Source organism: Lepidochelys olivacea, assembly GCF_965140295.1.
Source record: "Lepidochelys olivacea isolate rLepOli2 genome assembly, chromosome: 17".
Classification (NCBI taxonomy): domain Eukaryota; kingdom Metazoa; phylum Chordata; order Testudines; family Cheloniidae; genus Lepidochelys; species Lepidochelys olivacea.
The window spans coordinates 9,514,531-9,532,053 of record NC_140427.1 but is presented as its reverse complement, the minus strand read 5'-3'; the positions used below and the strand labels follow the sequence as shown (position 1 = coordinate 9,532,053).

The 17,523-nt window shown below is 44.6% G+C and overlaps 1 protein-coding gene across 1 annotated transcript in view; it reads right to left on the bottom strand.

The window, feature by feature from the left end:
* The window catches only part of KSR1 (kinase suppressor of ras 1), a 117,270-nt gene that overhangs the window by 87,793 nt on the left and 11,954 nt on the right, over positions 1 to 17,523 (bottom strand). The gene's annotated exons all lie outside the window — the stretch shown is intronic.

Below are 17,523 nucleotides of genomic sequence, written 5' to 3'. Positions count from 1 at the left end.
TACTGAAAACATAATTTGACAGTCAAAAGTTTGTCAACATTTTTAAACTTTAAAAAAAAAAAAACATTGAGTGAAAAGAACAAGGCCTCAAACAAACATAGTGAATGCAATTTTCAAATCATTAATTGCAATGTTTAAGCATTCCAGTAGCACAGGTGACAGCATCAGGTAAGGAATCTCTTGCCACCTAAACAGGTAACCTCTAAAAAGAAAAACCAGGAAGAGTCAAAAGTTCTCAAGTTTACAGCAGGGCTGAGTGCCTAGAATAGAAAAGCAGACACACACAAAGAGGAACAAACAAGGAAGTAATAGAGCAGGCCAAGAGCCAAGGCAATTAAGTTTTTGGAGGTCAGGGAAGAAATTAATCTCTGATGCAACTACACTGTAATCAAGGCATTACATCAGGCTAGGATGAAGTTGGCCACCGATGTACCCTACCGGAAAGGGAAAATTAAAGCCCTTCAAAGTGTCAGGGAGATGGGGGTTCTGTTCCTAGTTCCATCACTGTGAAACTTTGAACATGACACTTTCCCTCCCTGTGTCTCCATGCCCCTCCACTCTGCCCATCTATAAAATGGGTATAATACTGACCCGCCTGCATAAAAAGCACTGAGATTAATGGGTGAAAAGCAGTGCTATTAGTAAGGGGGGGGAAGCTTATCCCATCTAAGTACAGAAAGACTTTTCAAGATCAACAGAGATCAGATTCTGCAGAAGAAGAATATCTGTAGATCAAACAGAGTACTTAAGAGGAAAAATACTGATTAACACTCCACTAATAGGTTTTTTTTGGGGGGGGGGGGCGGGGGTTGTTTTGCATTTGTTTGTTGCACATAACTTTGGGTGCAATAACTAAGATAATATACATTTAATTGTGCAACTTCTAGAGTCTAGACCAAGTTCTGCCTCAACTTTCACAGAGCAAGTGCACAAGGTGCAAACCAACATTAGATACGTTCCTCTAACTTGGTTTTAGGGGAAGTGATTTCTTAGTAAAATACTGGCCTGACATCAGAGAAGTAACCTTCCACTGCACATCTCACACACAATTATTTCCACCCTCACAAAACCTACAATTGAGCTTCTTCACACTTCAGGCTGCTGAAGGAAAGTCCCTGTTCTAACCACTTTGGGATTCAATCCAAGATAAACTCAGCTGCATGCCCTCCACCTCAGCACTAACCATCCACTATTAAAGCAAGGCACCACAAAACAATAGACAGAGCCATTCCTGTAATTCCTAAGCTGCAAAAGGAATGTGACAGAAACAGGAAAGCCAAATCCATCTTCAAGAGTACTTAGTCACTTTCCAGTAATGTAACGGGAACAGCAATGGATACAGTTCAAAGTTCCACATCCTGCAGGTTTGTCCAGCACCAGAAAAAGAAGACCCACCCCAGTCTGTCTTCATAGCAGTCACATTCTACCTACTGAATGTACCAAGTCACTTAATTGAAATACAGCAAATACAAGGGGGAGGGTGGGTGCTCAAAACAGTTATTTTAGCAGAGCAGCTTGTATCAAACAGCACTCTCTGTCAGAGGATACATCAACCAGGGATGTGACATTTTCATTCAGCGTCAGAGAGTATTTAAAGTATTGCTTGGGGCATTTGATTTGCCCATTTTAGGAGATCACTCAACTGTGCACTTCTGTGAGAAAAGCCACCCTTCATGTTTATGCACAGTGGGCTTAGAGGAGAGAAGTGGCCCATGGGAATTAAAGGAGGTTGTGCCCTAAAAGACTAGAACACATGTAACTAGTCTTTTACTGCTAGGTTAAACCACTCAGGGAAAGACAGACAAACACACACGACAGATTTCAAAAGAGCTCCCTCCCACCCCAATCCACTCCTCCCAAGATGCCCATAACTACAAGCAATTTGCATAAATTGATTTTTTAAAGGATCTTGGGGCCTGGATAATTAGGCTGAGCAAACCAAATTCCCTCCCCCACCCCCACAACCTCATCTGGTGTATATTGGCATAACTCCCCTGGAACAACATTGCTTTACCCCAGCTGAGGAACAACGGGCTTGTCCATCTGGGAAACATACTGGTAAAAGCTAAAGCGTCAATTTAAACAGAATACACTTATGCTGGTAGAACACCCGTGCGGGCTCTTATTCCTCTACCACCAATTTCCTGCATGACGTTGGTTAACTCACCTAACTGCAGGGCCTCTGCTGGAAGATGGGAATGAGACTTCACCACATCACGGGGGTGCTGCGTGGAGGCTAATGTAATTAGTGTTTATAAAAGCACTGTGAGATCCTATTAGAAGATGCTATTAGAAGATCGGCTGCTAATCCCCACTGTGGCGGTGAATTCCAAGACGTGCTTTCCTTTCAGTTTTCACCAGCCACACCATCTCCCTGTCTCCCCACACTGCATTTCGGTAACTAAGCCAACAGCCTCCTACCAACAAACACAAGCAGCTAGTTGATTACTCGCTTCTGCTAGGGCATTCAGCATTGCAGTGTCTAGACTGCCAGCCCACTTCCCCCTTCAGCCTCACCCAGCCATGTGACATCACAAAACAACTGAACACTTACAGCAGGGCAAGGTTTGGCCCTAAGTTGGTGCAACTCTGTTGACCTCAATGGAAGCCTGAGCAGCCCAACTTGCTAGACTGTAGCTTCCCAGAGCAACTCAGGGGTGAAATAGCCCTATTGTATTATCAGGAAGTCGAATTAATGATCAAACTACTATTAGTTACCAGCAGGTTCAAGCACTGATAAGACAGCTACTGAGTGACACCAGTGAGGAGCAGGGCTGCTTTCCCGACAGAAAGCAAATGCTATGAAGGATGAAACAGTGTTCAAGGACAAACACTGAGCTTCCTCCTTCTGCTGCACCTGTTTCAGGTAATTATCCAGGTCCCAAGATCCTTAAAAATCAATATATGCAAATTGCTTGTAGTTATGGGCATCTTGAGAGGAGTGGATTGGGGTGGGAGGGAGCTCTTGAAATCTGTCGTGTGTGTGTGTACATGCTAGATGCTATATGTACCTTGGGGGGGGGAGGAGGAGAAGAGAACTTACCCCAAAGAGCTCACAGTCTAACTAAATGTATGTACAGAGCCTAGCACATTGAGACCTGGATGTTGATTCACATGACATCCAGGGCAGGGGCAGGAATCAAAAAAAAAAGTGTCTGAACTGCACTAAGAAAACCTTTTGTGAAATAAAGAGGAAGGATTCTGCTACATGCAAAAGACAATCCACAACAAACAAAAACCTTGAATGCAGAAATAGTTGGCTAAATGAGGCGCGTGACTGTCCAATGCCCTCAGATGTTGGTTTGCAGGCATGTGTCACTCAGTGTAATAATTTCTTTCAATAAATAAAATGAAACACACATTTAGGCTGGGAAGCTACTATTGGGCAGATGAACATTGTGGTTTTCAACTCACTGCACTAATCACATGGATTTTCCTGGCAATGGGTGGGCCTAAACACATCAAAGCCGCAGAACACTGAAAGCATCTGTTGGAGCCTAAACAAATGCATTACAGAGTCCTGCCATTCACCGTGTTCTAAGGTTGTTGCTGGGTGTGGGATGCTGGTTTGTTCTAACTAACTAGCCCAAAGACACTATCCTTCACACACCCAAAAAACTCCCGCTGCAATCAAGCAAAGTGAATAGCCAAACATCTGTTGCAGTCAATTGAACCAGTCATTCTGGCTGCACAGAATCAGGCCTACAGCCAGAAGGAAACCCTCTTGACAAAATAAAACAAAATTCACCTTTATATGAAAGCCACAAGGTAGGAACTCTTTTCCCAACTGAGGGATAAAAGGCTAATTTCTGTATTAGAAATTTGTGTGTTTTCTTGGCAAATGAAATAATTTTTAGCTACAACAGAAAGCCCAAAAGTAGTTATTTCACTTCGGGGGGGGGGATGGTTAATATACATTGTATGTCCCTATGCATAATTTTAGGGTTTGGAATTATTAGTATGCACCTACTCAATTGGGACCTAATCGAAAGGCCATAGAAGTCAAAGGGAGTCTTTCCTTTTACTTCAATTTGGCTTTGGATCAGGCTCTTTGATCACTAGAGCAGAAAAAGTGAAATTACACGTTAGACGTTGGAGCCTGTGTCCAAGCTCCAACAGGCTCAAGCTAGTACAGTTGGTCTGCTCATGTTCTGGGCTATCCAGAGATTGTTCAAAATAATCAGAGACTTGATGGGCTGTGAGCCAGGTACACTGAGCCACACATGCTAGGACTCCTCACACCGCTGACAAAGAGAAACGGCCAATTTTGATCTCTGCCAATTCTGCATTAGTAAATCCACATGACTGAGCAGACAATGGTTTGTTTATGGAGCCCCTTCCCAACCACACTACATTACACAAGGGTTGGATTCAGAAATCCCTCCAAAAAAGGACAGATTGGCCTTCTAGTCCTAAACTTTAAGGATCCATACAAAAAATCACTGTCAGACATGAAAAGAAAAACTGAACTCTGTCTCCAGTATCTAGCAAAGACAAGGATTCTTCCTCCCACCTCTCCTAGGCAGTAAGGGCCAAACTTTTGTCCCGCCAGATACCCAGGTGGTGTAAATCACTTACCTCCACTGAAGTTAACAAGCTATGATGATTTACACTAGTTGGGGATCTGGCCCACTGACTTCAATGACATCTGTGGGTGCTCAGCACCTCTGACTCAGGCCCTAAGTGGCTACGCAAGTTGAAAGGCAGTAGGGAAATCCAACCCAAAAAGCCCAAGATATCGTACCCTAATTTTATATGATCTTATCATTCCACTGACATTAGTGTCATTACTCCTAATTTACACTGGTGTGAATGACAGTAGAATCAGGTCCAAAGACTATCCGAGTCTCTGGGCCATAACCTCAGCTAGTATAAATTGACGCACCTCCATTCACATTAAGCAAGCAACGCAGATTTACACAAGCTGAGACCGGAGCTCAGTTTTATTAGTTGTTGAGTTTAAAAAATATTTACCATTTAATTCACTGTAAGCGCTATGGGGCCAGGTGTTCCATCAGGAGACAAGGCTGTAAATAAATTTACCAGCAACCACATAACGCTTGATTAAAACCTACTGAAAGAAGAACAACTAATTAAATTAGTCTTTGAAAATACCAGTATCATGATATGACAAATTCATACAAGGCAGATGGCAAGCAGGAACTTAATATGTGAAGTCACAGAACCAAAAAGTAATTTTTTTTAAAATACGTATCTTGATTTGAATCAGGGCTTGAAGAAGTCCACTCACCCAAACTCGGGTGCATGAAGTTAGGCACCTAAACCCACATTTAGGCACCTGCAGAAGTTAATGTGAATTTAAGTATTTAACTTCAGGCACTGGACTTTGAAAATGTTGGCTTGTTGCAGCTTCTAACAACTTGCACCCAATACCAGATTGAGTTGCAAGAAATTGTATGACCTCACGAGGACTGACAGCCTCTTCCTCTAATGAGGGCTACAAAAAACAAAAGACACGTGGGCACAAACTGACAAACCTGCAAATGAGTGGCGTTTTCCATGGATCTTCAAACACCAGCAGAAGGCAAAGACAAAATCGTGTAGAGTCCAAGTGCTTCCATTCTGCCCCCTGCCCCCGCCACGCCACTGGTTGTCCCATAATGTGTGTAGGGGAGAGGAGAGGTTGGCTTTAAGGCATAAGGAGAAATTAAGTACGTTTTACTGACTGGATCAGTATTATCTTCTGCAAAGAAATTCCCAGGGGTCTCTAAGTGGATGATGCCATGGAAAGCTACAATATCCCAAGGGTCCAGTAGGGCAAATCTGCAGACACTACACGGTGGGAAGAAAATGTTTTACCTTCCATGTAGAATAAAGAAGCTACAATGGGATTGATCTAGCAAGTGTAGGCATCTTCTTTACCCCAGTGGAGCGTAAATCCTGACCACAGTCATCTCTGACCCAGTCTTTTTGTAGGGCACCACGAAAACCTTAATCATCAGGAAGGTAGCAACTTCCTCCAGGCTTCACTAGCAAGCGGACAGTATTTGTCCTGTAGTTCACACCCTTCCACTCAACCCCTGAAATAGGATCTCACACACACAGCAAACAGCCCTAGCATCACTTTGGAGAACAATACAGACACTTGTACAAGGTCAAGACAGATCCAAGATAAGCAGACTACCCCACTGAACCTCAGCTCCTCCTCCTGTTTCCACTGGGGAGGCTCAAGAGGACAAACTGCTCTCTGTTGAAGAAATGCTTAGCATGGTTAGAAAGTTACCACCAGATAAAATCCCATGTCCAGCTTGTTTTACGGCTAATTGTTTCTTCTCCAAGCTAGCTACTCACTAGCTGAGTGCGCAGCCTGTATCACAGCTTTGGGACACCCTCCTGGCACATAAATCAAGGACAAGGCTTGCACTCTTGCTTAAGACAGACTTTGAGATGTGATAATTATACAGATCCTCTATTAACTCAGGCCACTAGCAACAGGCAGTCAGTAGTTACTGTATCACTCAGCTCTGCCCAGCCAAACAATATAGTCCATTATGTATACTCCAGTCAGCTTTATTCTTAGGATTCCAGTAGGGAAACTATTTTTTAAAGAAATTGGAGAAGAGTTTAAAGCAAGGAATAGACATTAAAGCAGTGAAAGGATTCACAAAGCTCACTGGTATGAGGGAGACAGAGAACCTTTGTTAAATTAGCTCTATAGAGGGTGGGATTGCCACTCAGAAGAACAGGCAACAGAGAACAATTTGTGGACTTAGGCTGTATCCTGCACTCCTTGAAGTTAATGGCAGCTGCCTTACTGAATTCAGTGGGAGGGGTCTCTCAAGAGCCCCTTGTTTAAGTTCAAACCCCAATTTGAAGGGTAGACAGGGTAATTTCCCTGCCTTAGAGAAACCATCATGGTGTGAATTCTCAAACACTGGCATTACGGAAGCTTTTATCAGTGAAGCAGTGCAAAGCTACCCAACCAAGTAAGTGGGGGAGGGAGTGGGGGTGCGAGAAGAGATCTGCTATAATGCACCTGCTATGATTATATTATAGTACATTGAATATATTGAGCAATGCAAGTAGTAAGAGGCAGAGCACTTTTTCCTATATTAATGCACACTAGAAGACAAAAGCCACACCACCATTTAATTTGGTAAAATAAAATCATTCTTTTCTGAGCAGAGACATTTCAGGCCAAGCTTATGCCCTGATGAAGCTTTACAGCCCAACCGATGAACACCTGAAAACAGTTTTCTACATAAAGTCCCAACACAACCTTCAACAGCCTTCTGGGCATCCACTGCAGCCAAGCCATAAACAAAACAAAAATGGAAAGGAGACATTAAAATGAAGTTTGGCGGCCTCCAGCCCCAGATGGATTTGGCAGACAGTCAGCTTTCTAAGTGGGCTGCAGTCATTGAAAGAGAAAGGTTTTTAAAGCTGTTCAGTTTGAGAATTAGCAACTGCACGTGTCCTGGCAGGCAAATGAAACTGTAGGAGATCCCCAGATCATAGGGACCAAAAAACAAGTATTACAAATTAAACACAAGCACTTTACACTGTGGGCCAGATCCTTAGCTTAGCTCAGCTCCATTGACTTCAACAGAGTTACACCCATGTATACCACAGGAGTATTGGGCCCTTCTTGTAAAAAAATTGAGAGTATTTTTCTGCCCCCATCGAGTGAAAGTTTCATGCCCATTTCCTACCTAAGGTAGAGACCCATTACCATAATATCTGGGTCTGTCGTAATCTTTAATGGCTCTATTGTCACAACCCTCCTTCTGAAGTAGAGCAATGTTATTCTCCCCATTGCACAGACAGGGAACTGAGTCACAGAGAAGTTAAGTGACTTGTCCAAGATCACACAGGAAGACTGTAGCGGAGCAGGGAACTGAACCTGGCTCTCCCAAGTGCCAAGCTAACATCCTAACCCTCCTTTCTGTCCCAGCATTTTGGTAAGTGCCTTAAAATTACACTGAAGCAGCATGTGTGTGATACAACATTGAACCTCAGTGTGTTTCTTTAAGGTCACATGAACATCACTTCACTGCAGCCCCAAACAAGAGTCTAGTTTTCTGAGGGGAAGGGAGCTCAGATTCAACACACAGAACCTATCTACGTGGATAGGAGTGAGAAAATGTGCTACCGAACACCATATCTGGAGACAGTTAAGCAGGATTCTGCCCCACGTTTTGATGCAATCATGCAACAGAACATGAAGCAAAAATCATGATACATCATCCACACTGACCCCATACGGAGCCCATGTTCCTGTGGATTTGAGTAGGTGAGAAAGAGAAGAAACTTTAATCTCCGTTTTTAAAAATAAGTGTTTAACGAGCCTGCTCTTAAAAGTAGTTAGTGTAAAACCCAGACCCTTTGTGCCTACTTCCATGCAGAATGACTGGCAAGTAGCCTTCATTGAAATGGGATTTTCCACTGTTACCAGATTCCTTGCACAACAATCGTAGCCTCACAATACCATTTAACAAAAAACACACAGGCATTTCACAAATGTTAGGTCAACACAGGGCCAATACACAGGCTGAAAGCAGGAATGAAACTACACAGGTATCTCTACTGCAGCCTCTTAATCGCGATTGGAATCTAACGTGCACACGCTGGGAGATGGGGTCTGCTGAACCAACCACAGTGGTATTTAGGGTGGAACGGTCCAAGCCGCCTGATTCTAACAGGAATTGGGCATTCACTTCCCATTGGCAGCTATGAAAATCTTCCCCTTATTTAACTCAGGGTGGTTCCTGGGTTCTGTCGTGCCCCTCCCCCCAGCTCCCACTTAAAGAGTTTCAGGGCCAGATCTCAGCTTGGTGTAAGCTGCTGCTACACAGATTTACACCACCTGGAGGCCATATTTAAGCAGGCTCTAAAGAATTCTAGCTGCATGGAGAACTGCTGTCCTTGTGGACACGGTTCCCACTCCCACCCCCCGCAGCCGCTTGGTCAGCATCACCACTGTACTCACTACCCATGTGGATGCAGGGAGTATCTGAGCCACAACTGGAATGCACAGACTTCACTGGCTACAATACAATAGATTGGGTTTAGAGAGGGCTCTTGCATGACTGCCCTGATCAGGGATACAGGAAGACAGAAGAGCTGAGTCAGCCTTTTGAGACACAGGATCCTAAGCTACTGTGGGGGGGGGGGGGGAATATTATCTGGTCACGTATTTCCTCCTCTGTTTTTCCCCTCATTTTACTGCCAGAGGGAAGATGAAGCCAAAAACGGTAAACTGCTGAGTCAGAGAAGCCCTGTGGTGGTTTGCATTGCTTGAGGCGGAGACCAGCGCTTTAAATGAAGCAGAAGACCACAAGCAGATGGGAAGGCTCTGCAATCAAATGGCACAATAAAAGGAGAAACCGTCAGAATTTGCTAGGCTAAAGCTGAACCATGGAGCCTGACCAGAGAAGGATCAAGAACCTCGGGATTTCTGCAGTCAGTCAAAGAGGGGTGAAGTCTGCCACCATTCTCCAAAGCCACACCCAGAACTCCCCTGACCCAGAACAGCAGGACTGACATTGACTTACAAAACACACACTAAAAAAATGCATCTGATGAAGTGAGCTGTAGCTCACGAAAGCTTATGCTCAAATAAATTGGTTAGTCTCTAAGGTGCCACAAGTACTTTTTGCAAATACAGACTAACACGGCTGCTACTCTGAAACCTAAAAAGAAAAAGGAGTACTTGTGGCACCTTAGAGACTAACCAATTTATTTGAGCATAAGCTTTCGTGAGCTACAGCTCACTTCATCGGATGCATACTCTGCATTCACAATGACCAGAAGCTTCGTTGCAGCGAGGATCACTCAAGAGCCAGCTGAGACATGGAACATGTTGCTGCCTGCTGCTATCTGGAGAGAGTTTGCCTCCGCAAAAGGACACACAGCATTCCCAATTTATCAGCTGGTTTACACCTGGTACTCTCCTGAAACCTAATGGAGCAATGCTGATTTGGCACAAACACAGAAATTTGGGGGCTGATCCTTGGCTAGTGTAAGCCATGCCCAATACCTTAAACAAAACACAGCTCCCATTCAGATGGCTTGAATTCTGCCACTCTTATTCACATCAAGTAGCTCTTTACTCCTGAACAGTCCCATTCAAATTCCAAGGGCCAGGCAACCAGAGGGGTCCTTGCTGCCCACTCCTTCCTGCATAGGTGTGTCGTGCAACAGTAGAGAACCCTTAGCACCGATGGTATTCTACCTCTATTCTTCTTCACTTCCTGCTCTCAACTGCTGTGGAGCATTGTCACATTTCACCACAGAGCTGATAGTGGTGAAATGCAGTGACAGCCAGAGAAAATCCTATACACGGCTCTTAAAAAGGAGTGTAGACTTCTGGTGGTTAAACTACAGGTCTGGGAGTCACATGTTCCGGATTCCATTTCAAGCACCGCTGCACTTTTGCTTTCCAGCTTCAGTAGGGCACCCGCTTCTCTGTAGGTCAGCTTCCCCGCCCCCAGGGGCCAGAACTTACTGCACAGGGGGTGTTATGAGGATTCTTTACTAGAGTAAGGGTGACAGAATCGACCTTGAGCGAGGAAATATGGCAACGGTAGTTTGACTCAAGGGACAGAAAGGAAGTTGTAAGGAACATTCTGTAACATCTTTGCGAAGAGCAGCGTTGGATCTCCCTGTTCCAGGGAGAACTGCTAAAAAAAATGAATAAATCACTGTGCTGCTGAGTGCCAAGGAATCCATCCCTTCCTTTATTAAAAAGTGTTAAGTTGCCAAATTCTGCCACCCTTACTCAGAGAAGTCTTACACCACGTCATCTTATTTATTTCAGGGCCCTAAGCCTCTCGCCAAAAACTAGTGTTTCTTTTGGAAAATGTGAAGCAATAATGCTGAAGCAGTTTGAATTTCAGCTTAGTGGAAATACATTACTAAGGGCAGAACACAGATCAGTAGAGTTGGAGCACATCCTGGTAGCTGGATGTTGTTGTATATTTAAGATCCATGGGAATCAGAGAAATAATGAGAGAGTCACACGTTCATTATTGCTCTCGTTACAGATTAGCAGCAAATTACTGCAGATGAGCTGGTTTGGGTTTTTTAGCTACAAGCAAACAAAGTATGTTAACAACGCAGAAACTTTTCCAGCCATTTAGCACCATTTAAAAACAAAGACAAAAATGTTGTTAAGAAGGACATATTTGTTTTCTTTTATAATGAACAGGCCCTCAACACAAACTCACGTGGTCACAATGTCTGGATTTAAACAAACAAGTTTCTCATAAGCAGAGTCGCTCAGTGTCTTGTCTTCAGGACTGTGGGCCTCAGCCCTTTTGGCCTGCTGGGATACTGATTCAAACAGGAGAGAATTGTGATTATGGCACAGGACTGGAAATGGAGATATTCCAAGGTCTAATCCATTGCTCAGGCTTCCAGGCAAATCATTTTGAGGCCTCAGATTCAAGGTGTGAGAAATGGGGATAGTTGCATTCATGCAGTTCTCCCAGCTACTGGAGGATTAATTTGGGGGGCACGGGGAAGATGAAAGGTGCTATTTAAAAATAAAATGATGCCATGTGCACTGCACTAAAAGCCCACAGGCACACGATATCCATGGAGCTGGTGTCAAGGTGACACTATCACGTTGGACCACCTCTCGGCACCCTCTGCTCACTAAGGGCCCTGAGCCAATGCCCACTGAAGTCAACTGAAAAATTTCCATCCTCCTCTCCGGGACTTACTTTTACATTCCACACCCTTCAAACAAACAATCACTGCTTCTTTAAAACCATGCCCCCCACACCTCAGATGCAGAATTTATCCCCCTCCCCACATGCACAAGATTTCTTTCCCATCCAATCTTGGGCTTCATTCAGCCTTGAGCCAACAACAGCTTTGCTAGCCTCATAAGTGTCAGGATTCTGAAATCCACCTTGGGCCCCTGCAGGGCTAGGAATGGGTGCTTAGAAAAGAAAAGTCCCAGCTTCTCAAAAAGGTCAGGCCCTCTCTTCAAGTCATGCAAGTGCCCAAGATAACAGACCTGAAATAGCTGGACTTTAAGTTCCCAACTTTTTTAGATGCAGGCTTTTTTTTGTTTGGTTTTAAATGGCTCCCTATGCACTGTGTATAGTTGGGCTGGTAGCAACTGACCCATCTACTTTTACAGGTGAAGGTATATAAAAACTAGTCCTAAAAAGGGGAAAAAAAGTTAACTCTCGAGGGAAAAAACAAACCACTTCAGTAACAGTTGTTCTGGTAATGCTGGTATTGAGTTTTATTGGCACTGGTCACCTACATAACTCACTTGGGCTAATGCAGCCATTCAACATACATACCAAATAAAACTGTTGTACCACTCCCCTTCTGTATCTGTTGTATGCACACATTTGTGTCTTCTACCTGTGCATCCCCACTAGCAGAATATCCTATTGTCCCAGTTTTTACCTACCTGCTGTATGGCTCTCATCCACACGGTCTAGATCAAGTTGGGTTATTATTACACACTATCTTGGCTTGTTTCTATATTTTGTAGTAAACTAGTCCTTTGACTTGCTGCAATACTGTGATTAGGTGAGTGTGGAAGCAAAGGCTAAAAACATTGGTTAAACTACACTAACTTCCCTTGCCTTGAGAAAGTTGAGAGTGCATACAGGGCTCCTCAGAGTTTCACCAGTCACACAGTCAGGATTAGAAGAAATAACGGTTAAATAAAGTGGGTCTCATTTAAAGGGGCTTTCCTCTTTTTGAACACACCTAGGAAGCCCTGAAAGTGCAATTGTTAAGGCCTGGTTTTGACATATGTTGGTCCGGGGGGTTGGGGGGAAACCAAACACACCTCTGATCAACATGCTATGCTGAGAAAAAAAACCCAGTGTAGATGCGGCTACGTCAATGAAAGACTACTTCTGTCGACGTACGTACTGTTGCTTGGGGAGGCAGCGTTCCTACATACAGGAAAACCCCTTTGGTCTGCATTGGCTGCGTCTACACTATGAGGTTGATGGGTATGGCTACATCAGCGTAGCTACATCAGTTTAGTCTCCATAGTGTAGACAGTGACAACTGAAAACACAGAAAGAACTCAGGGCCCTAGCTTCAGCTAGTGCGAATCAACCCAGTGCTGTCAACAAGGGCTGATCCAAAGTTTTCCCTCAAAACTATTTTTCCATAGAAAATTCAAGTTTCAGCTAAATGAAATTTTGTACAAGTACTGTTTGCTTTCTGTGGAAATTTTTGATTTTTCCATCAAAAAAAGCCACATGCCCAAAAAACAAGATATTTTAGTTTGCGGCTGATGTTTTTCAGCTCTTGAATTTCTGTTGAAAAATTAGATTTTCACTGACAATTCAGACAAAAAAACCCTGATGTTTTTGTTGGAATTTTATGCGGGAAAAAATTAAAAGCCATTTCTTCTGTGAATGTCAGTGGAAGTGTGTGATTTGCCCCAGCTGAGGATCTGGTTCTCAATGCTCCACAGAAGCAAGAAAAAAAAAAGAAACAAAAAAAACCCCATGCCCTGAAATAAAGAATTTTCCATTAACGTTTCCTATGCTTTTAAAAATCTCCTGCTTGGAAAACCTCAATTGCAGCCTGCCTTAAGGGCTGTTGATACAGATCTTCCATTAATTTTCACAATAGATGTGTCTAAGCCGCTTTGAAAATGTCAATCTAAAGCAACCACCAAAAGGCACTGAGCTGCAAAAAAAGAGAGAGAGTTAATATGTCAGGTTCTTCTTTTCTAATGCATTTCAGCATCATTAATATCTTTTAAAAAATAAAAAACCTGCACACTGCAGCCTGCAGACTTCAATAAAAGCCCACGCACAACAGCAAGGAGAAACGCAAAAAAAAAAAAAAAAAAACTTCCTTTCTAAATTAAGGTTGCTTCAAACAGAAGTGAAAGTTCTTTTGATATGTCAACATTCCCCTTCCTTTGAATCAGATGAGAGATCGGTGTGAAAAAAATAAAATAAAGCGCCTCTTTATTTATAGCACACAGATTTGTGAGACGGCCCCTTACGCTTGCTCTTTTGGTGCCGGTCTCTTCACGCCCAGTTTACTCTGGCCCTCCATATCTGAGCCAGTCCCCTCCCTTATTTGTTCCTGAATTGCAATGGCTTCGGCAGTGGTTCTCAACCAACAGTACAAGTACCCCTGCGGGTACACAGGGGTCTTCCAGGGGGTACATCAACTCATCCAGATATTGCCTAGTTTTACAACAGGCTACATATAAAAAGCACTAGCAAAGTCAGGATAAACTAAAATTTCATGCAATGACTTGTTTACACAGCTCTATATACTAAACACTGAAATATGTAAGTACAATATTTCTATTCCAATGGATACAGTTTATAATCATAAGGTAAAAATGAGAAACTCCGCCATTTTTCAGTAATAACGTGCTCAGGCACTTTTGCGTTTTTTGGTCTGATTTTGTGAACAAGTAGTTTCTAAGTGAGGTAAAATTTGGGGGTGGGAACGCAAGACAAGAATCAGACTCCTGAAAGGGGTCCAGTCATCTGGAGAAGGTTGAGAACCACTGAGCTAAGGCACTGACGTATAGCACCAACTAAAGGACATCGCACAGGAGAGGCAGTAGCTAGATGAACAGAAGAATTTTTTCATCGACCTCGCCACTTCTGCACCAGGGAATAGGTCGACCTAAGTATGGACCACAGGGTGCAACATTTTTCACAGCTAGATTTTTCTCGTTTTTAAGTGTAGACCAGGACTAAGCTACTCTACCTCTACATGGGGGGTTTTCTACCAATTCCGCTACACTGATGCAAGCTCTGCAATACGCCGGTGTGCTGCATCTATACCAGAGGTTCACAGGGGTGTAGCTACACCAGCATAAATAGCCTCAGTACAGAGAGGGCCTAAGATCTCTTCATGCTCTCTGGACCCATTCCTAGACTGCTTAGAGCTGGTATAAGAGCTCTGTGCTGGCCCTGCTTAGGGTTGCCAGCTTTCTGATCACAAAAACACCAAAAACACCCTCCCCCTGCCCCACTCCCACACTGAGGCCCCACCCCTTCTCCAAGGCCCTGCCTCCCAGCTCACTCCATCCCTCCCTCCCTCGCTCTCCCGCACCCACTCATTTTCTGTGCTTGGTGCAGGGGGTGGAGCCTTCCTGGCCGCACCTCTGCCTAGGGGGCTCAGGGACATGCCGGCCGCTCCCGGGAGCTGCGCGGAGCCAGGGCAGACAGGGAGCCTGCCTTAGCCCTGCTGCACTGCCAACCAGTCTTTTAATGGCCCAGTCAGCAGGGTCCCTTTTTGACAGGGCATTCTGGTCAAAAAACAGTCACCTGGCTACCCTAGCCCTGCTCCCAGGCCCCAGTGTAGCAAGCATGTTGGGGGCAGGGACCGAGCAAGTTTGGGAATGGGGTGCAGGACTGCATTAGGAGGAGTCTTTGTTCTCCAGAGACCACAGGAAAAGGAGCACAAATTAGAGCAGTCCAGATGATGCTCTAACTTAGGCAGGCAGGATCCTGAACAGCCGAAGAAGCATACAGAAGGCTTAAAGCCACCTTAGCCCACATCCTGCCCCAAGCACAGGGATGGGGTAACAGAATCAGGCCCCGAGATTTTATCATCACCTTATTTTCACTTGTTAATATGATTCCTAAGTCACGGGAAAATATGGTCCTCTTACATTTGGCTTTCCAAGAGAAAAAAGCTAAGACCAACACTATAAAAAAAAAAAAAACACCACTGGGTCCAATTCTGCCCTCAGTTACACCTGTGCTACCATAGGTAATTCAAGAGCGTTAAACTAGAACTCTGTTTACAGCTAGAAGAAAGTTATTTAAGGAATATTTGTAAGTATGAAGCTGGCCCATCGTAATTCAGTTCTCTTATTTATATCAATGTATACCGAGAGTCATCTTCCCTGGAATTACTCTGGATTTATACCAGTTTTATGAAAACCTCTGTATTTGACCCCGTGCCCTCTGAGATTGTCACCACCCCATTTCAAGGCCAGATTCTGTTCTTATTCACTTGGGTGCAAATCCAGGGTAACACCATGGACCTCATTCACACCGCTGCAGAGTCAAAATCAGCCCTTAACATGGGAAAGGCAGGTTTGGATCCTTGTCGCTGAAACTGAAAGCTGGAAAATCCTGGTCAGAGGCTGCCGTTTTGCACTAGGCCAAGCCATCTCATTTGCTCGTCTCCCACACTGTGAAAATGCCAACAAGGAAGAGCCAGCAGTTTATTTTTAGAAAGAGCTTTGCAACGGGTGCAAAGCAGGCCATGTATCTGCAAGCAGCATAATCCCACCCTTAGAGTGTACTGCCCCCAGTATCCTCACAGCACAGCCAGGGAGACGAGCCAAACTAAACTCTCTCTCTCCCCCCTCTTCTTTTAGGGAAACCGCTGCTAGAAACAGGAAACTGTTTTGTTTTTTTTTTTTCCAGTAAAGCACGGACTATGTATTTAAGAGCCACAGCCACCTAACCACATACGCTGTGTGCGCCATCTGCTACTCCTCTAATATCACTTTCAGGCGAACCACGGTTCTTGAGTAGCCAGGCTACAAAATTCACTTGTTCGGTTTTATGAAAAGCCGGTTTCTGTTGAAGCAAGAAGTCAAATCTCATACCGAAAGGCCCTGTTCCTGTCACTCTTCCTCCCCCTCAAGGAACACCTTACTTTGGAAGTAGCTGTAGTGAATCAAGGGGATACTCGGGGGTCAGATCGTTAGCAGGCACAGCTCCATTGAGGTCAAGGGAAGGCAAGCAAAGCTGGCCCCAAGTGCTTTTTATTCTGCTGAGCCTTTTCACACCACACGGAGCTTTGCTCCTGAGCTGGTGCCCTTCCCAATGTGGTCCAACACAAAATCCACTTGCTGGGCCAGATTCTTCATTGCTATGCAAATGGCTACACAGAGCACAGGGCGTTCTGACCAGGTATCTTTTAACACTCACTTTGGGTCAGATCCTCTGCTGGTGTAAACCTACATAATCCCGTTGACCTCAGTGACAACGGACGTCCGCTGGAGAGCGGACCCAACAACTACAAAAGGTGCAGGGGAACGGAGGATCATGCTCCCTGAGCAGAGTCCAAAAACTCACCCCCTTTCAAGGGTTTGGCTTTACTGACCTAGAAATTAACAGCAATATTCAGTTCAAACCTTCCCCCAAGCTTCTGATCCTGTTCCTTCTGCTTTGGCAGTTCCCCCCCCTAGATTTAGCACGAGGCTCTCGGCTGCCCCCTCTCAGAGCCCCTCACCCAGGCAGGGTGTTAGAAGGAGGACTGAAGGGGAAACGATTGGAGCGCCTATATGTTGTGGCTTTTCTTGAGTCCTACAACGGCTTTATGGAGGTGCGGAGAGCTGGTGTAGGTTAAAGCAGCCCTGTGGCTTAACTGGATTAGTTCACGGCCAGTCCCAGAATCCGGAGAGTGGGGTACAATTGGTGGAGCATGGCCACAGTTGCCCACCCTTGAGTCCCTCCACCCAAACTGTGGCAAGAACAGCTCTAGCACATCTCAGAATCAGCACCAGGGATCCTGTGTCCGGAGAAGAGAAGGGGGGGGGCAGAGGGGGAGAAAACAAAACACACACGCACCACC